This window comes from Mus musculus, chromosome 15 (assembly GCF_000001635.26).
Source record: "Mus musculus strain C57BL/6J chromosome 15, GRCm38.p6 C57BL/6J".
Classification (NCBI taxonomy): domain Eukaryota; kingdom Metazoa; phylum Chordata; class Mammalia; order Rodentia; family Muridae; genus Mus; species Mus musculus.
In genome coordinates, this window is record NC_000081.6 from 37,757,029 (window position 1) to 37,782,908 (window position 25,880).

The 25,880-nt window shown below is 45.4% G+C and overlaps 1 protein-coding gene across 21 annotated transcripts in view; it reads right to left on the bottom strand.

Annotated features, from left to right (window-relative positions):
- The window catches only part of Ncald (neurocalcin delta), a 426,345-nt gene that overhangs the window by 390,854 nt on the left and 9,611 nt on the right, over positions 1–25,880 (bottom strand). For 12 of the 21 annotated variants that reach the window (NM_001359844.1, XM_030248647.1, XM_011245364.3 and 9 more), the window contains exon 2: positions 23,108–23,199. The exons of the other annotated variants lie outside the window; for them this stretch is intronic. The gene's annotated coding sequence lies outside the window, so the exon portion shown is untranslated. The remainder of the gene's footprint in view (positions 1–23,107; positions 23,200–25,880) is intronic. 21 annotated transcript variants of the gene reach the window in all.

Genomic DNA, 25,880 nt, shown 5'->3' on the forward strand with positions numbered 1-25,880 from the left:
TCTCCACAAGGCCTGGGGGAATAGGTGCCACCAAATCTAAAACAAAAATTTATCCAATTTGGTCTGAACTCCCCATGTCCAACATTTTTGGGCTGACACTCTCACTCCTTCTCCTCCTTCATGGAAACGCAGCTTTAGCCACTGCCCCAAACCAAGCTGCTGATCTGACTTGCCTGAGGCACAGCACATAGGGCTCAGGGGTTGCCTATCCCCATCCGACTCCCATCCGAAACACACACACACACACACACACACACACACACACACTGTATAACATTGTAAAACACCTGGACAAGGTAATCTATTACACCTGACTCAGGGTCACTTCAATTAGGTCTGGAAGTCACTGGAGCACCATCTGTATTAGACTCACTCAGTCTACAATTCCAAGAACTTTCCACTGGCTAAGACTGGTCCACAGCAGAAAACTGAGACCCTTGACTGACCCTGCAATCTTAAGAGGCAGGACTTTCCCTGGAATTGGAGGGGTGGAGACATACCCCCTTCTTTCCAGGCCTGTTTGATCAAACCCAAGACTTGGGGGAGCTCCAAGTGGCTTGATTTCACCCATTTTTATGTATGTATATATGTATGTATGTATGTATGTATGTATGTATGTATGTATGTATTATAATTCTAAATTTTCAGTAGAATTGGAACTGAGCTGTCTCCTCAACATTTCAGTGCAAATTTGGCCTCAGTATATACTGGGCAAATGGCTGCTGTTACTCAAATTAGGAACCTTTGATTCTTAATTATCTAAACTGATTTAGAGAATTCCACCAGATGGAACGGTGGTCCCTCCCCACAGAACTCACAGTTCACTTTAATCTTTCTCAAGGCCCTGGGTTACATCACAGTCAGAGCCACAATGCCTGCTGTTTGGCCTACAAATGTATCTATTCCTAACTGAGATAGAATAAAAGTCTTCTGATTCTTATTTTTGGCCTACAACTTCTGCCCTCCAAGCCTGAAAAATCCTGTTTGTATCTTTAACATTCTAAAATCACATATTATATCAAAATATGTACGTGTGATTTTAAAAGGAATTCCAAACAGAAAAGTTAGCTTACATTCTATAATAATAATAATAATAATAATAATAATAATAATAATAATGAGTTAATAGTAAAAAGTCAATGTCTAGATCATCTTAAGTTGCTACAGCATACTATGTACTGGATTCAGCTCTTAGGAAAGCTTTGTGTGCCTGATGGAGCCCTTGCAATCCCATGTGGCTTACCGCCATCTTGGCTGGTGACCTCATCAGGATGGAAGCATGCCTCGTGACCTTTCTGCCATCTTGGTTAGGGAGATCGTATGGTACCCTCTGCTTCTCATCCTATCCCTGTTTTTAGACTAAGGCAGCAAAGCTAAGCTTCTAAGGTGCTTTGTTTTAAAACTGGCTCACAGAAAAACTGTGATATTTGTGTACTATTTGTTAAGCTTTAGCAATTTGGAGAAACTTAGACATATTTTTTACAAAACTGGAGTTTTGTAAACTCCAGGAAACTACAGAAAAACTGGAGTTTTGTAAAAATATGCTACAAAAAGATCTTTAATTCAAGAATTATGTTTTTTAAGGCTCAAACTTAGAGGGGATAAAATTGTAAAAATCTAAATTTTATAGAAGGTGCCAACTCATAAAGTGTTAAAGTTAACTAAGCTATACAAGTTAATGACCAATCAAGAACAGTGTAATATAATTCATTTACAGGGGCAAGCATGGACAAAGAGGCCAGTTTTCATCTCTCCATCATACAGTATTCTGTATGTTTTGTCAAAATTAGGCCTAAAACAAGTAACTCAAAGCAAGTAAACTTCAAGTTTGCTCAATGTAAAGTAATATTAAAAATTAGCTATGAAAACTGAATGACTGAATAAATGGGTTAAAATTACCATACACTTGCATGGCAGGACACACCCTGGAAATTTCCTTGGGTGTAACACAAATCGTCCCCCAAGAGTAAGCTGCATACAGCCTTATCACAAGAAAGAGGGATGCATGGGAAGCAAGGCCTGGCTGAAGTCTGCTGCTCCTGCCCCCAGCTGCATAGACCTGGGCAGCAATGGCTGTGAAGCCCTGACAAGCCAAACAAGAAAAATGCAGACAAAAAACAAAAAAACAAAGAAAACCATCATAGGGTAAAGATTACTCCTCACCTGACAGGGGATAGATTCTCATGCCCAATGGAAGATTTCAGTCTTTACCCACACTCTAACTGTCTCAAACAACAGAGATGCAAATAGCAATTACTCTGCCCTCAATGTCTTCAAAACTGACATATGAGGATGCTATGAACAGGGGAACCTAGTACCTAAGCCAAGCACCCTACTGATTCGAGACCTGTGTGCTCTTGGTCATACCCTGTCATTCAATCGTTCCTCTGCCCTCCAAGCCTGAAAAGCTAATTCCAGGATCTATACCATGACCACTCGTGCTCCCTTGTTAATGAAGGCTGCCCGGACACTCTGTCCTCAAACTCACCACTTAGGAAAGTTACTCTGAATATTCAAGCCTTTAGAATATATTATGTGGAGAGCCGGTCGTGGTGGCGCATGCCTTTAATCCCAGCACTCGGGAGGCAGTGACTAGGCGTGAGTTCACTCTTGCACTTGCGCATAACCGGAATCTTCTGCGGCAAAGCTTTTATTGCTTACTTATCAGGAGGGAAGACCCCGAACCGAGAAAATGGCGCTGCTTATATAGCCCGCAGCGTGACGTTTCAGCACCTGATGTGGCGTGACAGCTCCCGATTCGTTGCTCGCCCATCACCCCATTAGTACACCCCAAGGTGGGCAGTGACTAGGCGTGAGTTCACTCTTGCACTTGCGCATAAGGCTTGTTTACTAGTTAGGCGCAGTGGAAGCCAGCGCCATCTTATAATGGCACGCACGCGATTGCTCGCGGCACAGCTCTCCACATCTTACTCAGAATATCCTGTCTTTGACAGTTGGTTTTCCATCTGAGAGTCAACAAATGGTTTTATTAAGTGATGTCCTCAGATCCTTCAGGAGAGGATGACTTAGATGAAGGAGAGTCTCTCCAGCCTGGGCTACTTATGGCTCTTTACAAAGATAATTCAATCTCTACCGACACAGAGAACCCAAGGTCACCCTTAGACTCACTGTGAAACTACAGGAATATGTAGCCCAGGCTTTGTCCGTGTTTTCTAAGAAATTCCAAAAGCCGATATTGGTTAAAGCTCATTTAATGTGGTTATCTTACTTTACACATTATGCCTCTAAACATCCAATCTATTTTAAATAGAGTGATATCACAAAATATGCTTACTGCTGTCAGTATGTGGTGACCTAGAGATTTGTCCGTTGACAAAAGGATTAAGGTGTCAGCTTGAGCCTTCTTTGTCAATTCAGTCTCTTACAGGTACATTATTTTCTACAGATTTGACATGGCTGACTGCTTTCATCTTTTATCTGTTGGTTGAGTAAATAGACTGAAATGTAGAGAACTTTTTAAAGGTTCTGCTAATCTGGTTAATTTTAGAAAAATTTGTAAAATTTTACTCTTGGCAAAGCAGTCACCGTCTGTGGAAGTATACTTTAAAAATTATAAATCGAAAATCATTTATCTGTGGGGAATACAACTTAGAATTAAATTGTCTCTTCATGCAGCTTGATATTTATTATATAATCTTAGAATACAGGTATAACAGTTCGATGTTTACAAGTATATATACAGCCATGTTTTCAAAATACTAGATAAGATCACTTAAGGTAATAATCCGTTTACAAATTTTAACTTAGCAAATTGTTTTTAACCAAAAATTGTGTTTTATTTGAAACTCTCTGTTTTTCTTCATTAAATAATACCTGATATTGTTAATATTTGAAACAAATATAAAAAGTTCATCATGCGTGTGAACGAGGACCATGCCTTAGAGACTGTGAACAGACTCACTCCTTGGATGCTATACAAAGCTCTCAGGTGCTTGTCCCTTAGGCAGGAGCCTGGTGTAACAAACAGCTAACTGCAGCTACCTGATGCTTCTGCAGAACTCATGGTGATCTTGATATAAACGCTTTCTCCATGTAACTTTGCTCTTATATCTCCCCAAGAGCTGTGCAGTCATCACCTCCTGACTTGAGTTCTGGATCTTTGCCAGCTGTTAAGTTCTATCATGATTCCTTGGATGGACCTTCCTCTGAGCACTCTTAACTGCTTGCTACTCTTCTGTCAACCTTGAAGCAGTCACAGAGAGATCAATACCCCTTGACCACTAAAAGCAGTTTGGGTGACCTTTGAAAGGTGACTGATGGGCCATGGACCATCTAGCTCATCCCTTCTTGCCACTCTTGGGGGACTCAACTAAACTATATATAGCCATGTATAAAACATGAACTAAAACAGCTGGACTGAGGCATCAGTTAACATCTCTATCTTACCAGCTTGCTCAGCTTAAAATCTCAGGACCAGCTTGTCTCTGTCTGCTGCAATATCCACAATTAAAATGGATTAGCTGCAACTGCTGCTGAGGACAGGACCTGTGCCCTCCTCTGTGAGCATACTGCTTCCACACCAACAAATCTTAACTGGGTTAAAACAGGGTCAGCTAAAGTCTCTTGTGATTCTCTCCCGCTCTGGCTCCTCCCAGGCTCACTACTTTTGCCCTTATTATTCTCATACTTGCGTTGTTACCTTGTTTTTAAAATGTTTTACTTACTGAACGTCCCCCAACTATATGCAAACAAAATGTTCCAAGCAAGCTCTCGCAACAGCTCTCGCCCTACAACAGCTCCATTTACTCCTGATGCATCTGCACGAGGACTTTGGCTAAACTGGAACTCCGTGCCTTTTATCCCAGGCCAGATACAATTCCTTACATCAGCTCTCTATTTTCTCCGGCTCCCTGCCTTTGCTGCTCCGTGCTCCCGCCTACTTCTGCTGGCTCATTTCGGTGAAGCGGGTTGGCAATGGGACCAGTCACTGTCACTTTGAATCAACTCTATGCCTTCTTTCTCTCACTGGCCCACTCCATCTCCCCTCATCCCTCAGTCTCACCAGGAAATCTCTCAGCTTCGCTCCATAGCCAAGACATCTGCTTATGGCCCTCAAACAAGTATTTTCCAAGTCTCTTCAGGAATACAAGACAGCAATCACCTGATCTATTGCAGCAGCTCACCAAGGTAAGACCCCGCCCCTCTAATAAAGACCCTCTTCAACAGAAGACAGCTGTAACACCCCTACCTCACATTTTAGAGTTAGGAACGATAACTTCCTGCTCGAAGACTACACGTCCCAGCTTCTCTTGCTGACTATGGAAGTCGTTTCCACCCCAGTAAGAGGCCACATCCCATCTTTTTCTGTAGGCACCTTGGTCATCTTCACAGACTGAGTGGCAAAACTGCCCCCTTGCTTGGATGAATGTGATCCTGCCTAAGTTCAGACGCAGCCTCTCTTCCTTTCCATCTTCCATCTCTCTGCAGCTGCCTTTAATAATCTAGCAGTCACCCTCGTGTTTATGAGTACATCTTTGGCCCATGTGTCTCTGCTAGTTCCTGACCTGCAGGTCTAGTAGAGAGCATTTGCTCGATGTTCCGGGCTTTGCAGGTTGCAAGGCATTCCTAATGGGTACTAAATTCTCACTAGAGAACTATGCCATCACTCTAGTATGGGTTTTCACGTTGTTGGTTTCTTTCCCCTCAGTTCCAGGAATTAACTTAGGGCCTCGTGTGTGCTAGTGTTCTGCCACCTAGTCTGAACTAGTCTGTTTAATTTCTTGTAGGTATTTATTTTATTGCATGTGCAGGAGTGGTTTGTCCTCATGTGTGTGTGGACCACGTGTGTGCAGTGCCTGTGAAGTGGAAGGATAGGAATCCCAGAGCAGAGTCACAGATTGTTGTAAACCACTCTGTTGGTCCTGAGAATCAAACCCTGGTCCTCTGCAAGAGCCATAAGTGCTCTTAGCTGCTGAGGCAGATCTCCAGCCCCTAGCTGGTTTTGTTCTTTAAGTCACTCTTCATGGATGGTGATGGAGTGCCTCACCTGTGAAACAGGATTCCTGCAAGGTTACAGACAAGCTTGCTCCATCTTGCCTGGCTATCCTAGAAAGAAATATCTGTTGGGACATCCTGTCTCACCTTGGGTGAGCAACTTCAGGAGGGTGGGACCACGGGGGTGGGGGTGGGGAGGGGACCATGAGCTACTACAGACTTGCAACTCTTTCCAGCATGCATCTCTCTGTAAAGAGTCACAGCTGTCTTTCTGTCTCTGGCAGACCATTGAATTTCCTTCAAGAGAGACTCTGCCTCTTGCCTCATGTCTCTTGAAGGTCTCTTGTCTCTTTTCTGCCTCCTGTCCCTTTAAGCAGCCATGGTGATCTAAGAGGCAGGTGCACTGCTTTTCATGGAACAGTAGAGGTGGTTTTCATTGTGAAGAGGGAGGGAGTTGATGGAACTGATCGGTTGAAACAGGCATTTCTAGTTGCTGTTATGTCCATTTTCTTCTATTTATTTTAGTAAGGGGCCAAGCTCTTACATGCTTCTTCAACCTGTATAGAGCAAAATTAAAAAACAGAGACCACAAAAAGAGGTGAAGCTGCTGTGAGTTTGAGCACAGTGGAGTCTGTCTCAGCATTTGCATTTTGACGTGTGTGTGTGTGTGTGTGTGTGTGTGTGTGTGTGTGTGTGTGTGTGAAGTGTGTGTGTGGAGTGTGTGTCTGTGTGGAGTGTGTGTGTGGAGAGTGTGTGTGTGTATAATGTGTGTGTAGTGTGGTGTGGAGTGTGTGTCTGTGTGGAGTGTGTGTGTGGAGAGTGTGTGTGTGTATAATGTGTGTGTAGAGTGTGTTGTGGAGTGTGTGTATGTGTGTGGAGTGTGTGTGTGTATAATGTGTGTGTAGAGTGTGTTGTTGAGTGTATGTGTGTAATGTGTGTGTAGAGTGTGTTGTAGAGTGTGTGTATGTGTGTGAAGTGTGTGTATGTATGTGTAGTGTGTGTGTGTGTGTGTGTATGAGTGTGTGTGTGGAGTGTGTGTGTATGTGTGTGTGTATGTGTGGAGTGTGTATGTGTGGAGTGTGTGTGTGTAGAGTGTATTGTGGAGTGTGTGTATGTGTGTGGAATGTGTGTGTATAATGTGTGTGTAGAGTGTGTTGTGGAGTGTATGTATGTGTGTGGTGTGTGTGTATAATGTGTGTGTAGAATGTGTTGTGGAGTGTGTGTGGAGTGTGTGTATGTGTGTAATGTGTGTGTAGAGTGTGTTGTGGAGTGTGTGTATGTGTGTGGAGTGTGTGTGTGTGTGGAGTGTGTGTGTGTCTATGTGTGTGTCTGTGTGGAGTGTGTGTGTGTAGAGTGTGTGTGTGTAGAGTGTATTGTGTAGTGTGTGTGTGTGTGTGTGTGTGTGTAGTGTGTGTATGTATGTGTGTGTGTGTAGTGTGTGTGTCTATGTGTGTGTCTGTGTGGAGTGTATGTGTGTAGAGTGTGTGTGTGTAGAGTGTATTGTGTAGTGCGTGTGTGTGTGTGTGTGTGTGTAGTGTGTGTGTGTGGGGGGGTACGTGCATGAGCACCATGTGCATGTACCTAGAGAAGGTGGGAGAAGTGCTGGGGTGGCCGGCAGTTGTAAGCTACCCCATGTGGGTGCTGAGAATGGAACCTAGGTCTCCTCTGTAAGCCAAAGCGCTTCTAACCGCTGCACCACACTATCTCTCCAGCACCCCCTCCCCCTCTTTGGATTTTGGTGAGCTGAACTTGGGAAGCTAAAGCTTCTGATGGCTGCCTAAGCAGCCCTGAGCTGGGGGCTTCGGGCACTCATCTCACACAAGAAGAGTGGAAAGGCAAAGAAGAGGAGCCAGCAGACAGCTGTAGGATTAGTAGGAGAATGTGAGGAAAATGCTGAGGCAGGGGGAGAGCTCCAAGGAAGGAGCTCTGCTTAGTGGCCTTGTATGGACCCTGAAGTAAGTGCACGGAGACTGAGGAAATATGAGGAAATATGTTTCTTTAGAGCTGGGTCACTTCTGAGTGCACCATGGTCCAAGCCAGCAGGAGTCTCAGACCAACTTGAGAGTTACTTTTCAGGGGAGGGGCTGCACTTCTGGTTCCTGATCACCATGGGCCCACCCTTACTCTTAAAGGGAATTCTCTTCAGTCTCAAGACTTTGTATAGAAATCCTTAAGACACTTAATTGACAGGGCTACCTGGCTGTATGCCTGATTTTTCTAATCTCTACTCAGAAGACGGCGGATAGGATGTTTCAAGCTGCAGCTGACACATTGGACTGCAAGGCCCTCGTTACCTCTTTAACAACGAACCTAAGAACTAGAAATGGAACGACAATGGAAGCTGAGAGCCTGGGTCCTGAAGGGACACGCACTGTCTGGTCCGGTTCTGATCACTCCAGACAGTTTCTGGAAGAAAAAGATGAGAGTGATCCTTTAACCTGCTGGTGTCAAACTGGTGTCCAGCAGTCCCAAACTTCCTAACTGAGGAGACCACTCATCATAAAAATAAACGCAGCTTCTTCCACCTTGCAACTTCCTGAGGAAGAAATAGATGGATCCACGGAAGTGAAAACTCACCAGGACTGATCAATCCAACTGTGTCCCTCCGAGAGCAAGTATCCTAGGAGCTGGGGAGTTACTCATCTGTAGCTTTTCCACATGTGTGTGCATATATACACATCAGAGCGTACATACAGGTGCACAGGCCCACATGCATGTACCATGTGTGTGGAGCAGAGGACAACCTCAGGGCCATCCCTCAGAAATGCAGTCCACTTCCTTCTCAGGTGGCTTCTCGCCCTGGTCTGGAGCTCACCAGCTCGGCTGCACTGCTGGCGAGCAGCCCCAGGATCCTCCTCCTCTGCCTGCTGCACTGGGGTTGTATTGTGCATTGCTACATGGCCTCAAGACAGCTCAGGTCCCCTTGCTCATGTGATGAGCAGCTTGCCAGCTGTCCCATCTCCCCATAACTTCTACCTCTCAATTCTATGGCTTATAGCATGCAATTGGCAAGTTTGTGTAAGTGAAATTAGCTCAGTGAAAGATAAACAAGTGAAAGATAACATTAAAGAAACAGGGTGTGTGCCAGGGGAACTGTGTGTATAATTTCTGTGACCCTTACAAGAGGTTGGGCGTTGGCACTGGGCTCATTGCCAATAAGGAAATGGGGCGGGGGTCAGGAAGGTAAGTAGCTCTCCTGGGGTCTCTCAGACACAGATTATATGATTGGATTAAATCTATCTGCTTCCTCCTGCTGTGCTCTGATAGTCACATGACAGGGGCTGGCCAATCATAGTCCTCTACCTTCTGTGACAATGATTGTCTCCGGGAGAGGAAGAGATTCAGCTGGGCCTCCTCCATGTGTCTCATGAAAATGATCAGAACTGCTTATAGGCGTTCCCTTTTCTCTAAGAGCTGTGAGGATTCTGCACACTCCAAACTGTGGTGACCCTTGTGTGTGGGCTCTGTGAGGAGCAAACAGGGCTGAGACCTAGGTCAATAGAGATGCAAAAAGAAGTGTGAGGAAAACTGACACCTCCATCCCAGGGAACCCCCAAAGCCTACAAATCAACTCTAAACAGCAAAAGCACCTTCCTTTGCTGAGCCCATGCTAAACTCATAATGCAAGGCTTCCTGGAGTCGTCATAGGAAAGTGAATCACTTCTAAGGCAGTGGAGGAAGGGGGGATGCAGGTAGAAAAGAATGCCCTGGGTGGGTGTTCTTTTCTATGAGATCTAATGAAGACTAGATCTTAACTTCCGGTGTCTCCCCTACATATCTTAAAGTTTAAATGTATATTTGTTTGTTGGGGAAGGGTTGTAGGTGCCCACGTGCCCCAGCAAGTGTGGGGGTCGAAGGACAACTTTTGAGAGTCAGTTTTTAGGTCCCAGAGTCCAAACTCAAGTCACCAGGGTCGACAGCAAGTGCATTTACCCTCTGAGCCATCTCTCAGACCCGTAAATGTGTTAGTTTACAAATAAATAAGCTGGAGGTGTTATCTCCTGGGGGTGGGGGCTCCCCTAGGCTCCACCCAGGAACCTGGCAACAGTTTCAGTTATCTGTCACCTTCCCTGCCAGGTGCAAGTGGCAAAGAGAAGGACACTGCCACCCCAACTCTCTCTGTGTTTCCATGTGTTCTCTCTCTCTCTCTCTTTCTCTCTCTCTCCCTCCCTCCATCCCTCCCTCCCCCATCTCTCCCTCCCTCCTTCCCTTCCCCCCTCTCCCCCTCCCTCCTCTTCCTCTTCCTCTTCCTCATCCTCTGTCCCCGCTTCCCTGTCCTCCTGACTCTGCTCCTGTCTGTCTGCCTCTATCCCTTCTCCAGGTCCTCATTCCTCTCTCTTCCCCCAGATAAACCCCCCTTCCACTAGGTCTGCTATGTGCCATGATTTGTCAGGGGGCACCTTGGCATGGGCTCACCAGGTACCCCACCCCCACTGATGCACTTATTTCATAACAGAAGGGACCAAATACTTATCAGATGATATGTCCCTGTAATATATAGGATTGACCCTGGAAATATGACTTAATGTTTAAGCTGATATAAGTAAACCACAGAGAAAGGGAGACACGCAGAGAGAGAGAGAGAGAAACAGAGAGAGAGAGAGAGAGAGAGAGAGAGAGAGAGAGAGAGAGAGAGAGAGAGGGAGAGAGAGAGAGAGAGAGAGGTCTGTTTTCTTTAAGTGGCATATTGAAAGGTCTGCTGCCTTACTTTGAGAGACCAGGCTATTAAACACTTCTAAGGAAATGTTATCATAAGGCTCCGAGGAGACATTAGAATGGAGCTGTGCTTTAAAACTCCTCTGAAGCCCCTGGAGAGCAAGCATGAATCCAGCCACAGTGAAAGAGCGGGAGGATCTGGATCCACATGCCAAGCTGCCTGCAAACTCACTTTTCTGTTGCTGTGGCTGCTCCAAGACAACGTGTTCTCTTAGGAAGTTAAATGCTAGTTAAATACTAGGGTTATGCATATAACCCTAGTACAGGAGCCTGAGGAAGCACTGCAACTTTAAGCCAGCCTGGGCTACATAGATTCTATTACAAAAATAAATCCGTACATCAATAAAATTTAAAAGTTAAACCTTAAACTGCATTCATCTAAAATGTTAGACAATTATTGGCGATGGAAATCCTAACCCACTGTGTGTGTAAGTCTCTAAAATCCTGAATTGAAATCAATATTTTGCTCATATAATGATGAAGCTGATCATACGCCCACCTCAGATAATGACCTTCAGACAGATGGTGCTCTATGTGGTTTGAATATGCTTGGCCCAGGGAGTGGCACTATGGGGAAGTGTGGCCTTGTTGAAGGAATTGTGTTACTGTGGGGATGGGCTTTGAGAGAGCTTCCTCCTAGCTGTGTGGAAACCAGTCTTCTCCTGTTTGCCTTCAGAACCAGAGATAGAACCTCCTCCAGGACCATGTCCACTTGGACACTGCCATGGTTTACTTCACACCACAATGACAATGGACTGAACCTCAGAACCTGTAAGGCAGCCCCAATTAAATATTGCCCTTATAAGAGTTGCCTTGGTCATGGTATTTCTTCATAGCAATGAAAACCCTAACTAAGACACCCTATTCAAAACCATCTCAGAAACAGGCTAAACAATTTTAAACAGAGCAAAAACTCTGCCCACTGAACACACAGTGAAAAAACAACCACATTTTCCCTACCATGAGACAACCTGAAAAATCAGAGATAAAATCTCAATTATTTGTACTTCAGTGTCTTCCAGGCTCTAAAACTAAAGGGTCTCATCAGCGTGCACAGTAACTGGAGAAAGGCCAACCAGTTTCATTCTGATCAAGAAAATCAAACACATTCAAACTCTTTCTCAAACAGGAACTTGTCAGAACCAAACCCAGGACTGAATAAATCACAAGATGGTGTTTCCTGACATTTTATTACTGTGATATCAAGTCTTAGAGACATCCCCCAGCCGTGACGTTTTACAGTTTGAGCATCTCTGTCACTTCCATGAGATATCTTAGAGACTGTTTCTCAGCCTTGCTCCAGTGCTGTGTGAGAGCAGCCGAGAGGTCAGAGGGCACAGCTGAGAAATGTTAGCTGGACATGATGGCACATGCCTGTAATTCTACCATTCAGGAAGCAGAGACAGGAGGATTGCTGTAATTGCTGCAGGTTCATCCCAGTCTACAAAGTATGTTCCAAAGATCCTGTCTTTAAAAAACAAAAACAAAAACAAAACCATTGTTTTTCAGGGACTCAGCTCTTGGCCAGCATGGTCATGGGCGTGTTACTCAAAACAGACAACCTGGTGTCTGTCCACTAGTGATGAATAGACACAAAAATCCTCTCAGACAGGAAGGGAATTGCAACATCTGGGACAAATATGGATGAGAGTTACAGCTACTCTAATAAATGAAATAAGAGACAAATACTGTCTGATCCCACGTGAGATGCACAGAGCAGTCAGTTCACAGAGACAGGAAGTAGAAGTTTGTGTGCCTTGCAGGTGCTGGGAGAAGAGATGGGAGTTGTTTAATGGATATAGACTGTGCCTGTGTACTCTGTTAGCCAAGTGTCACCAGGCAGGAACTGGGCCCAGAATTATATGCACATATTTCAAGAGAAGCCTCAAAGCCACATTTTTAGATAAGACATTCATTGTTGTTGTTGTTGTTGTTGTTAAGTTGGCAATACGTTTTTAATTATTTTAAATTAAACAAAATGTGTGCACAGGTCTCTGACTTAGACAGTAGGTTGACAACTGTTACCTCCCCTGTTGATCCCAGGAAGAAAACTGAGTCCTGATACATCAGCTGATGCCACCAAGCACTTCCTGTGTGGGGAGCACCGTGCCGAGATTTTCCTTCATGAGAGGAGGCACGGGGACGGCGCATTCCAGCCATAACCTTGCTCTGACGTGGCAAAGAGGCTTTGATGTGAGTGTTGTCCCATTTCTGTTTATATTAAACATGAGCCTCTAGAACTCTTTTTATTTTCCCACATTTATTTTCTGAGGCACCGCTCTTTACCTACAGAGGTCAGACAGCAACTTGGGAGTCTGATTTCTCCCTCCACTTCATGGGTCCCAGGGATTTAACTAGGTCATCAGACCCGGCAGCAAGTTCCTTCACCACCTAGTCATCCTGTCCGTCTCCATGACAACTCTGTACTCAGTGTGTAAGAAGAGGCTGTTCATTCATTGGCTAGTATGATGGATTCTCACTGTCCCGCTGAAGAATGTAAAATAACAATTGCAAGCAGCATTATCTAAGGGGATAGAGAGCGTCTGAGAGCATTGTGCACAAACTCTTACAGATGAAGGGGTCTGAGCACTATAGAAAAAAAAAATCACATTTTCCTTCCTGTCTTATGAAGGTGAAGCTGGAAATAGAGCTGAGAAAATGGTAGCTTCTGTGTAATAAAATGCCTTAGCATAAGCTCCTGTAAGTTATCTCCAGATGCTACTAAAACACACCTATTAGATAACGGAAACATTGTCTGCTCTTTAAAATAACCGGGTTTTAATGTTTATTGCACACCATATAGATGAAGCAAATATCTGAGAATAACTACACAACTTGAATTAATTATTGTCAGTTCAATGTAACAAGTTTATATATGCTCAGTATTCCCGTGAGAGTAGTGGGTTAGAAATAGGAGTTGTGTCAAGGTCCCACAACTAACTAACTACTAATTCCAGCCTGCTTTTACCCTCCCCCCACTATTCCTTCTCCCCTGCACCCCGCCCCACCCCCACCCCGCCCTGCCCAGTATGGTTTTTCTAATAAACTATCTTAACTGGCTTTCTTTTCTATCCTAAAATTAAGTAACTCTTCATTCCACAAAGCAGAAGTTTCATCAACTCACATTTCAAATAGGGCAACAAGGAAGACAGACATGAAGGCGCTCAAGCCCAGAAGACAGCATAACCTTCCTTCCCTGTGGCTCCTAGGTTCACTTTGGGAAGGAAACCAGTAGTGCTATGGCAACACTTGGAGGCGGGGCTTGATGTAAGATAAGGTTGACAGAGATGCCAGAGGCCCATCAGCTGTCTTCACCTTCAGGTTCTCTCCTCACTGCTCAGGGAACTCACCTGGGGCTCAGTTAAGAGCTCTGCCTACAGGCACATGATAAACAAGAGGTCTGGGAACCCATGTTCACTTTGGCCCACCCTGTGTCAGAGCCCTGCATTGCCCCGCCAATGCACCCTTCCCCAAGCATTTGAGAGCACCACGTGACCGCCTTGCACCTGACAGCTTCTGCCCAATCCCATCCGTTGTTTGAGATGCAGCTTTTCCGTTTATGAAAAGTTTAGAAACAAGATCAAGGGGGAATCAAGAATGGGTGGGCCAGCTTTCTGTTTCCTGCTACACCTTACAATGCCCACGCTTCAGAGGGGTCACCATGGGTCCAAGGCCAGGTCTTTAGTTTTGTACATTAAGGAATCTGATCTTATCTGATTGCTCAGATATGATGACACTCAGGGGGACAGGCTCACACCAACCCAAGGGCCAAGACACTGAGTGATAAAGCAGAAGGCGGGTTTGCGAGAGGACAATCTAGAAGCATGATAGGTGGGTCAGGATACGGTACTTGGCTCTGGAGCCCTAAGGAAGCCAAACCAGGAAGAGGAGACTTCTCTGTAAATATGAACTCTGTGCCGCGATGTAGCTCTGCAACAGAGCACTCACCTAGCACGCAGAAAGCCTTAGGTTTAATCTCCAGTGCAAAAGAGGTGGAGGATTAAGAGTGAGGGTGAAGTGGGAGGGGGTCAAGGAGGAAGAGGAGACAGGAGGAGGACTGTGCCCACCTCAGGCTCACACATATCCCTAACATACAAACGCTACCTCCCTCCTCCCCAAATACACCCAATGCCCGCTCTCTGCCTTTGGACAAAGTGAACAGCTTACACCGTAGAGAACTCACTCACTAGGACGTGTCTTGCTCTGCTCCCTTGCATGAATAATCTCATGTAATCTCCCATCACTGTGGGACAGGTACAGACGACCATACCTTTTAAGAAATGCAAGCCGCAAAGGTAAACAACTAGTCTCTCACACAGCTAGCAGACCAGGACTCTGGTCCAGGCACTGAGACCACTCACTCACTCTCTTTACCATCAGAGACTTTCCGCAGCGCCCAAGTTCCACTGGTGTCCCACCCATGGCCCTCCGCTGAGGAGGCTTTAAAAATCCTTTGGCCCAAAGCGTCCCTATTATGTGCCTGTCTCCTTTGCTCCTCTAGCTTTGACTACACAAGAAACTGCCATTCCACTTATCCAATAATGAATTATGTTATAAAATAAGCCATGTCATTGGAAGTCTCCATTTATAACTACTTTGTTTATGTAACATATCCTCTCAAGCCACATCCACAGGGGCAAAGACACAGATAAACTCTATCTCTTATCTTTGAAGAGTGTCTAGGTCAGGGTTTGAGGCTCAACTGAAACCTTGACGGCCCTCTGCCCTGCTGGTAGGGGAAAGGGGCTCTGCAGACGAACTTGGTCTCTGAGCACCAACCGCCTCCTCTGTTCTTTGGAGGATACCTTTATGTAGGCCCGGAGACATAGTTATCTGACATGGATGAGGTAGCCAGTAAAAAGGTAGGAAACTTCACTCTCTGATTCCCTGTCACCTTGAGAAACAACCAAAATTGTCACTCACCAGAACCTAAGCAAACGGCACACCTGATCTTAGATTTCCAGCCTCCAGAGCTACTATAGATAAAGCTCTTCCTTATGAAGTACCCAACATGAGATAGTCGGTTGTAACAACGCAAGCTCTCTGCTGAGGTGGCTCAGTGACAGATATGCTAGAGGTTTCTGGGGCTTCCTGATATCACGAAACAAGAATCTACCACAGAATGAAGCCAATCAACAGAAGCACGGAGCCAAAGCCGTGACAAGATTTGGACTCTGGTGGTTTTACTATTTGAGGCTTTTGCCTTTGAGCCAGTTTTCACTTTACCTACATCCCCTTGATGCTAGGTTACTATTTTCCATCTAAAGAAAAATGGATCAGTAACTGATACGGATTCTTTTAATTTGAGATTTGATACAGATAACAAATATGTTCATTGATATGTGAATGTAGTTCGATTTAGAAATAATACTTTTCTGCTGTGAACTCCTTCCCATCACCCCCTGCCCAGGAAAAAGCACTGGGGAATAGACTCAGCAGACTCAGCAGTCAGTCCAAAGTCATTACTTGCTGCCGCCTCCCAAAGCCTGCAAGGCCCCAGATGTGAGACCTGAAGTAGTGGGGGTTATTGGCATTTAGTCTAGGCTCCACCCCACAGTTACCTGGCAACAACCAGGTGTGCCTGACTCACAAAGGACCTGCTTGCCCCCTCCTCACTCTCTTCTCTTCTCCTCTTGCTCTTGCTCCCTTACCCTTCTTACCCTCTTCCCCCTCTTTCCCCATTCCCCTCCCCCTCTCTCTCCAGGTGTTCATGGCCAGCTTCTTCTCTCTCTCTCTCTCTCTCTCTCTCTCTCTCTCTCTCTCTCTCTCTCTCCCATCTCCCTCCCTCCCTCCTTCCCTCCCTCCCTCCCTCACTCCCTCCCTCCCTCTCTCCCTCCCTCCCTCCCTCCCTCCCTCCCTCTCCCTCCCTCCCTCCCTCCCTTCCTCCTCCTCCCCCCTCAACTCCCTTCCCATGCCTTAAATAAACTCTAGTCTATACTATACCTCAGGGTACCTCAGGGGGAAGGAATGCCTCAGCATGGGCCAGCCGTATGTGACACCATACCGCACCCCCACCAAACACATCCCTCCCTGGCTTCTCTTTCTTTTTATAAAACACAACAGGGGTGGCTTGCTTATGGGTGTGAGCAAGAGTTGCTCAGGGAGCGTAAGACTCAAGCTTCAGCTTTCTGGAGCATTTTGATCATTCAGGGACCACAGGAAAGCTGAAGAAACAGATGGTAGGAGAGAAAGAGAAACTAACTGAGCAGAAACCACATGACCTCCAAAAAGAGAACAACTTCATTCTTCGCCTTCCAGTCTTTCTTGTTGAGCTGCAGAGCCCAGCTGCCCTTGGATTCAGTCATGGGTTCCTTCCTAGCAGAACAGTGGCTGGAGACCACGTCTCCACAGTGGCCTCCATGATGTGAGTCCTGACTTTCTCATGCTGAGAGCACATACTCTGAGCCCTAACACCTTACAGTAGATGGGCCAGCGAGGTCCTGTTCCCAGACCTAGCAGCCTGAGTGTGATCCCCAAGACCCACAGGCAGAAGGAGACAATTGGTTCCCAAACATTACCCTCTGACCTCCACTTGCATGTTGTAACATGTGAGCCACTGGTTTCCCATAAGAACAAAATAATAAGAGTGGTAGTCATCTCTGTTACAGTGAACCCCATTTTCTTCAAGTGGTTTGAGCAACATCTTAGCCCTTAGCTCTGAAAAGACCAAATCAAAACATTAATTTACAAAATGGTTAGCTTAAATCAGTGTGTGTGTGTGTGTGTGTGTGTGTGTGTGTGTGTGTCTATCTGTCTGTCTGAATGGTTGGCTAGCTGGAGGGATGTGTGTGTGTGTGTATGCACATGTATGTGTATGCACATTTATGTATGTGTGTGTGTGCATATAAAGAACAGAAGTCATTGTTAGATGCCTTCCTATTGTTCCCACCACCCACCTTTAAAAACATTTTATGTGTATGGGTATTTGCCTGTATGCTTATCTGTGTACTGTGTGTGCCCCATGCCCGCAGAGGCAAGGGGATGTCATGTTTTCATCTTCACTTCGTATCATGCCCAGATCCTCTTGCTCTAGTTTTCTCTGGGTACCAGTTACTGTATTTGTCAGGTCCATAAACCAGCTTCCAAGACCTCTGCAACTGATGTAAGCTAAGCCTCCTCTCCATTGCATCTGGGCTCTGGTCAGTTCCCTGCTGTCTGCTCTCAGAGGTGGGAGTTGGGGGGCTGGGCATCACCCTCCAGAAGCGCACAGGTGCTTGAGAAAGAGGGTTTTCCATGAGTCATTTTGTCTTCCCACTTGAGGAGAGCAGATCAGCTGGATCCAAAACCCTTCTCTCATTACCCACACCACCGTCCTGTGATCACTTCCTGTTTCAAGGAACCCATCTTTTCTGAGGTTGGAAAGTAACTCACCTAAAGGCTGGGGGGCTTTGCCATGTAACTGGTTTGTGTCATTCTGTTAAAGCTACATAAGACCGCAAATGCAGTCCCTCTCCAGGTAACTACTGTTTAATCATTCTATGCTGTTCATCTATGCTTTCTGGCTTAGAAAAATATACTGATGTTACTAAAGGAGGATGGTGCAGATAATTTGCAAAGAACTTTATTTTTTTGAATCTATTTCCATTTTTCAAAGAAATGATCTTCAGATCTGTTTCCTAAAATGCACTGAAAGTAAGAAGCAAGTGCGAGGGGTATCAGTCAGTCAGTGGTGCAGCGCACACCTGTCAGGTGCAAAGCCCTGGGTTCCATCAAGCCCTGGGCAGCCGGGGAGGAATGGAGGAGGGGGCGATCCTGAAAAGAGAATCTTGGATTTTCTTGTTTGTTTGTTTGTTTGCTGTTTGTTGAGGCAGGATCTCTTGTAGCCTGATCCCCCCCACACACCCGCCCCAAGTACTGACTCTGAATTCTTTAATTAAAAGTAGTAATAAGGGAAATAAATATGTATCCTCAAGGCCTTTCCTCCTCTCTTCCCTGAGAAAATCAGGAAGTGAATGAATGATTTAGTACAATTGCTAGTCTAAAAATTAAAGGAATTTTCGTAGAACTTCAGAGACACTGGAGACAAAAAGGACTGGGCATGATCCACAGTGAGAGCACTGGGCATGGTCTGCAGTGAGTGTACTGGGCATGGTCCGCAGTGAGTGCATTGGGCATGGTTCGCAGTGAGTGCATTGGGCATGGTCCGCAGTGAGTGCATTGGGCATGGTTCGCAGTGAGAGCACTGGGCATGGTCTGCAGTGAGTGTACTGGGCATGGTCCCCAGTGAGTGCATTGGGCATGGTTCGCAGTGAACAAACTGGGCATGGTCCACAGTTATGCACAGAGACAACCCATGTAGCTTTCCATTCAGAATCAGCCACTTGACATATGAGCTGTTCCTCTGTTTCTTCACAACCTGAATTCTTACCCAACAATGTATATGGTGTACGGCGCCCCACGGGGGCTTTCTAACTTGAGAGCTCCTCAAGAGTTAGCCACACTCCTGCATAAGCCCCATAGTCTACCCACAGTTCAGACAAGTTCAGACACAGTATCCCAGTGCCTCTGACCCTGCTCAGCCTCACCAGTGCCAAGACACCGGTTGTGGCCAAGGCTTGCCCTCCTTCCTCTCACCCCACCCGTGCTGACCTAAAAGGGAAAAAAACCTCCACCCATAAGTGTGGGAGCAGACAGGCTGCCCTGTCCTTCTTTCTGGTCCCCACAGGGCCACCAGTAAAGAAGGCAGAAAGCAAGAACTAGAGGACCACAGCACACAGGAGAGCAGATGGAAGGGGCACTCACTGGTACTTGGCTGGCGAGCAGCCCCATCTCGGCTGAGATGGCCTGCACTCTTAGCTTTCATTTCCACTGTTGGTTGCTAAGCACTACGCATTATGCAAAAGTAAACAGTTATACCATGTGGCTTAGAACACATGTCATTCACAGCAAGGGGAGTGCCTCCCAGTGCTTCTAAATTTATTTTTAGATTCTAGTTGATCAAGTGACTAACCCACATGTCCAAAGAGGGTGGCGTTGAGGCTGAGAAGTGTGGTTAGAAACAAAGGCCTAGACATCTAAAGTTGATTCACCAAGGCCACCTCAGTTTATAAATTGTGCATCATCCAGCATCCCATGCTGACCTATGGATAGCACATGGCACCCAGAGACTCACAAGACTTGCGAGATGAAAAGCACCTCTCTGATTTGGCTAAGGGTGTGATGAGTGCAGCATAAAATAAAAATATCCCTCAGTGAAGGTCTGAAGTCACAAAAAGTAACCAAAACCCGATGAAAGTAAAATTTTGAGGAAAGGAAAAGCGCATTTCCCACAGCCTCTGGTTGGCACCCTGGACTACATAGGCGCAATGGTGGTATGCAGTTGAACAATAATAAAACTCTGGTGGGAAGAGAGCCTGATCTCCAGAGAAATTCGCTGCATTTTCCACATAGTGGTCAAAAGTATCCCACTGAAGTCCCAAAACTGAATGTGTTGCTGAGAAATAGAAATCAGAAGAGCACCCGAGATAATGTAAACGGTATGGGACAACGCACTAAGTCACAGAGTGCAAACAGTCACGGGTAGGGGCGAAGGGTGAGCCTGAGGGGACCCCTGAGGTCTGCTCAGTCTTCTCAGCTGAAGATGAGGTTGTCTTTGTGTCCCTTCCAACCAGCAAGAGAGTGGTGGTGTCTGAGAAGTCACCCCAGTGACATTGGGATCTGTAGATCACGCAGGCCCTCAGCATCTCAAGGCAAAGACAGGGGGGCTTGAGACCAAGTTATTCTCAGTGTGGACACAGAATCTCCAGTCACTACAGAACTGTCCTTCCCCAAGAGGTTTCCAGTTTAAGAAAATGCTCAAGAAAGTATGTTAAAGAAGGAAAATGAGCAATCTTGATCTTCATTTCCTCCTCGCTCTACATAAAAATGAATTACAGTCAAATTAAAGGATGATTTTTTTGCAGTTAAGAATATTTTATAATCAACAGACAAAATATTGCTGAATATTGATCCAACTCTGACAGGGTAGAGCAGCCTGTGCTTCAGGAAGAAATTGCAGGGGAAGGTTTCCCCCATCCATAATGCCAGACTGGCAAATGGCACAGCGAAAGTATTCGCAGCAAATGTGCCAAGGAAGGCACACGTGGCTGAAGAGCTTCTGCCCGCAGTCTAGATCTAAAGTGAAGACAGTGGAGCAGGTCACAGATTAACGTCTTAACAATGCATCTGGCTTTGAGAGCCAAACCTCTAGGCATCTTGGAAGAAAAGTATTTGTTGTAGCTACATTTTATATATGTGATAAAATACCGTGGCTAAGAGTAAACTGGGGAAGAAAGGTTTACTTTAGCTTATGGCTGAAAGTCTACCATTGAGGAAAGTCACGGCAGAAACTGAAGTGGAGATACTGGAGGAATGCTGTTAGCTGGCTCGCTCCCTGTGGCTTTCTCAGGCTGCTTCTTATGTATGGATAGCATCGCCTACAGTGGTCTGGGCCCTCCTACATCACCTAGCAATTAAGAAGATGCCTCACAGACATGGCCACAGGCCAACGTGATCCAAGCAATTCTTCAATTGATGTCCTCTCTTCTCGAGTGACTCTAGGTTCCGGTCAGGTTGACAACTGAAACTATGGTGCTGTCACCCTTCCTTCATAGATTCCAAAGTATACAGGTACTCAAGTGTCATGTAGTCTTGGCACATGACCCAGGCACTATGTCCCTTCATTTAAGCCATCTCAAGATTAGTCATAGCAGTGCACCATGAGTGCTAGTAGATAAACGGTATTGTTTAAATAATAGATAATCGGTATTGTTTAAGTAATAGTGGTAGCAAAGAAGCCTGAGTATGTTCAGTGGTGATAAAAATTCTGATTTTTAAAAACATTCTACTAATTTATTTATTTAGTATTTCTACCCATGTTTGTTTGAGCACATAGAGAAAAGAAAAGAAGCCCCCACCCGGCCTAACATTGCCTCCTTTAAGACCCAGAAGCAGAGATGAACCCAGACAAGTCGGGCCTTGCACATCCACACCCGGAGTTGTGTCTCTTTATTGCAAGCACACTCTGCTTCTTTCACTTGAAAAGAAGTCATTTTAACTGACATGAAAGACATCCAAGACAAAGAACCTGTAACTGAAAGTCAGGGGAAGGAGAAAAGCCACAGGTATGCACCAATAAAAATACGTTTAGCCTTATTCATAATCAAAGAGATGCACAGGGGAAGACAGTGCCTGTGGCTCCAAAGTCATCAGACGTATTCTAGCGATGGTATTCCAGACTGCTCAATGCAACACCCAGCATGCATTGCTCCAACCCACAAAGAAAGCAAGTTGCAAAACTGTGTGAAGAATCTCCATAATGCTCAAACCTTCAACCTAGAAATGTATACCGAGAAAGGTTACTATATAAAAATCATAATGACCAGAATACTTCTGAAAATTTTAACCAAATGACCAAAAATAAAATCACTAAGCAGGAATTCCTACTTTATGGATATTGTATGTGCAGGAAAGCATTATCCGCAAAGATTATAAAATAAAATGAAAATTCTTGGCACAGATAATGAAAAAATAATGTTGTCTCCATTTAAACATGACCATGCAACGAAGAATGTTACCATGTAAGACAATTTAGAGAAACACTCCAAGTTGCCTCTTAATATATGGATTATGGGTGACTTTTTCTTCTTACAAATTTTCTGCATTATGAAAATATAATGCATTATATTCATAACTTTGGAGAGGAGCAGCTCCTGGGCTGGGGACACAGTCCATGAGTGTCTTCCTGTGCCTTTCCTGTGCATGTGTGCTGGCTTCAGGGGGCAGCATGGATTTGATTCTCACTGTTTGAATTTTGGTCCAGTGTGGAAACGGTCATCACAGCTTCCATAGGACAAAGCAGTGGGAACTCAGTGTCCATCGTTTCCTCCCACCCTCCAGTTCCAAGTCACGTGACAAATGCCCATGGAACAGCTCATGTACTGGGCTGGGTATGTGGTGTATGTGGGCGGAGGGTATGGCTTCCTCCCTCTTCTTTCCTCACGTGCAGTAAGATAAACTCTACAGCAATGCCGCAGCCATCTGTCCTCCAGCACCAGAATAAAGTGAGGACCAAAGCCACCCGGCCCAGACACATTAAAGCCTCCCTCTGTGCTCACACTCACCCTAATGTACACAGCTAAGACCTCACGTGCAGTACTCACCCTGTCCCTAGTACTGAACAAGGTTCGTTCTCCTTTAAATGCATGCAGTGGTCAAGCAGATTTCCAAAAATATCTTTCATAACACTGTGGCTACACTATAGACATCCTATACATTGACTCATACAAAAGTCTTTACATGCAGATAATAACAGAGAGTACCCCAAATGTTAACTCTGGGTGCCTTCAAACATCAGATGCATGCATGATAGCCTCGCAGTCATGTTCCTTAAAGCGCAGATGTGAGACGGGGATTTCTCATTTCAATCCTGCTGAAAACAACACCCGCGAATACTGACCTTCAGAAGAACGTCTCCAGAACATGTGTTAGAACAGGAGCCTTTGGTAAGGAGGACAGCAAGCTCCAGAAGCGTCTCTTTACTCTAGGTACCTAGAATAATTTACGTACAATTATTTCCCAAAAGGTAGGATCACCTCTGGTCTTACAGAGAAGCAGCACGCAGCCTGTATGAGACATCCTGCCTGCAGCCTGTATGAGACATCCTGCCTGTGTCTGCACAGGGAAACCCAGTTCCCTCTCTCAGCCTTCCGGACAGCTCCGTGGGGCAGGGACTGTCATTATTACTACTGTAACAGCTGTCACCTGGCAATCAAGCTCCATGGGGTCCGCACGGCTACCACAAGCAGAACTAAGTGGGAGGTCTGGCTAGCCTGGCTCCAGAGGGGTTATGTTCACCCCACGGCAGACCTCAGAAAGCCTCCACATTTGCTATCTCTTATACAAAACAAACAAACAAAAAACCAACCACAAACAACAAAAAACAAAAAGACCTTTGTTTAAGATTGCTCTGACCAAGCTGTGAAAAGACACCAGGTGTCCACAAACTGAGAGACAGGCATCAATCCACAGGGAGCCACTCTGAATGCAAGAACTGGTTCACTCTGTCAAGTAAACTGAAGTGAGCCTCAGATTAGAATGGCAGGAAGGGAGCTATACATGGTCTTTGGATCATGAAAACTGAAAAAAATAAATAGAACAATTAAATGGTTTGGCACAGAAAAAAGAGAGGTATAGAAGGGCCTAAAAATAGTTCCCAACACATTTCCACTTTAATAATAGCAGACTAGCATACATTCTCTTGTAAATGCCACCCAGGCAACCAAAAATATGAAGGTATTTGGAAAAGTGTGTGTGTGTGTGTGTGTGTGTGTGTGTGTGTGTGTGTGTGTGTGTGTGAATTTGCCATCTCTTGAACAAAAATGATCACTACTATAAAATATATTAATTAGAACATCATATAAAGAGTAGGCATAGAGGGAACGTCACTAATAAATAATAAGTATACAGTTGTAAGGCAATAAAGGTGTCTCTATCTAGGAGGCAGAACACATTACTGCCTCAACTTCAGACCAACTTTGGACCAGTCTGTTAAGAAAGATGTTCTTTAAACTATTTGGGGGCCAGCAAGATGGCTTAACTGATAAGGGCACTTGCTGCTAAGCCTCGAGGCCAGAGTTCAGTCCCGGAACTCACAGGGTAGAAGGAGGGCACTGATAGGTGTCTGCTGCCCCCGATGCCTGGTTTGTGGTATCCTGTGGGGCATACATTCACATAGTCACACACTAAATAAATAAATGTTTACAAAATCTCTAAAGACAGAGACCATGGGTTTGAAGATGAGCAGGGGGTAACTTAGGAGACTTTGGGCAGAAGGAAGAAAAAGAGGACATGATGTAATTATGTTATAATCTCAAAAACATTTTAAAAGCTTAAAATGTTTTAATTAAATGAAAAACACCTGGGCTGGCAATGTGACTTAGAGGGTTGAAGTAGTTGCAGTCTAAGCCTGATAGACCCAGTTCAAGTCCTCAGAATGACATAAAAAGGGAGGAAAAAGCCAACGCACAAAGCTCTCCTCTGACCTCCTCAGCTGTGTCCTGGCACCCAAGCATACCTTCCCACATACACAAACACACACACATACACCAATATAATAAATACAATACTTTTAAAAAATTAACTTTTTTCTGTTTTTCAAAGTTCAGGTTTTCATTTCATAAACCAAAGTGTGGTAGGTTGGCAAAATATAAAAACATTTTTAGAGCCGGGCGTGGTGGCGCACGCCTTTAATCCCAGCACTCAGGAGGCAGAGGCAGGCGGATTTCTGAGTTTGAGGCCAGCCTGGTTTACAAAGTGAGTTCCAGGACAGCCAGAGCTACACAGAGAAAACCTGTCTCAAAAAACCACACAAAAACAAAAACAAAACATTTTTAGAAAATTCTCTTCTGTCCTGGTTAACTAGGGTGGCTCTGCACAGCCGCCATCTGCCTTGAACGGTCACTCTGCACTCCTTTTCCCTCACAAGCGGGTTCTGCTGTAAATGCTAGATCACGTGATCACCTTATCCCCATCCCCCCCTCCCCCACCCCCCACCCCGCCCCTGAAGCCCTTCTTGACCATTTATAACCTGTTAGCAAGGAGTTGCAAAGTTAGATGAGCAAAGCAGCCACTGGGGACACAGGGCCCAGCCCCTCATTCTGTCTGCCCTCCCCCCACCAAGAAGGGAGCAGCTTCCTATGGCCGCTGCGCTCCCCCAGGCTAAGCAATGAAAATAAACTGAAATTTCCAAAACTACCAGTCCCAAGAAACTAACTTTCTTTTTAAACGGATTGTTGTAGCTATTTTATTACAGTAACTAAAGCTAACTAATACAGACTGCCTGTCCGGTCCTGCCCCTGAAGCTGGTCCGGAAAACTCATCAAAATTATTGGCTTGGCTTTCTGCTCTGCATTAGCACAAGGTGTGGTCAACTCCTAGTCCGGAGCTGCTGAGTCCATTAGGATCTCGGCCAGACTTCAAGGATGTTCTTTGGTCCTGCTGAGAAATGGGGTTTAGGTAAACAGTGAAACCCAGGGTAAGGATCTAGGGTGGCTTTAGCATGCCTGCATCTGTAGTCCTAGAGGAAGTGGCTATAGGAACTCAGTACGCTGCTGTACCAAGAAGGCAGCTGGCAGAAGCTGGTGTGCCTTGGCATACAGACTGGCAACCTCCAACATGATGACCGGAGAAGGAACGAGAGAATTGTGCCCTGCCTCCCCTCACACATCTGT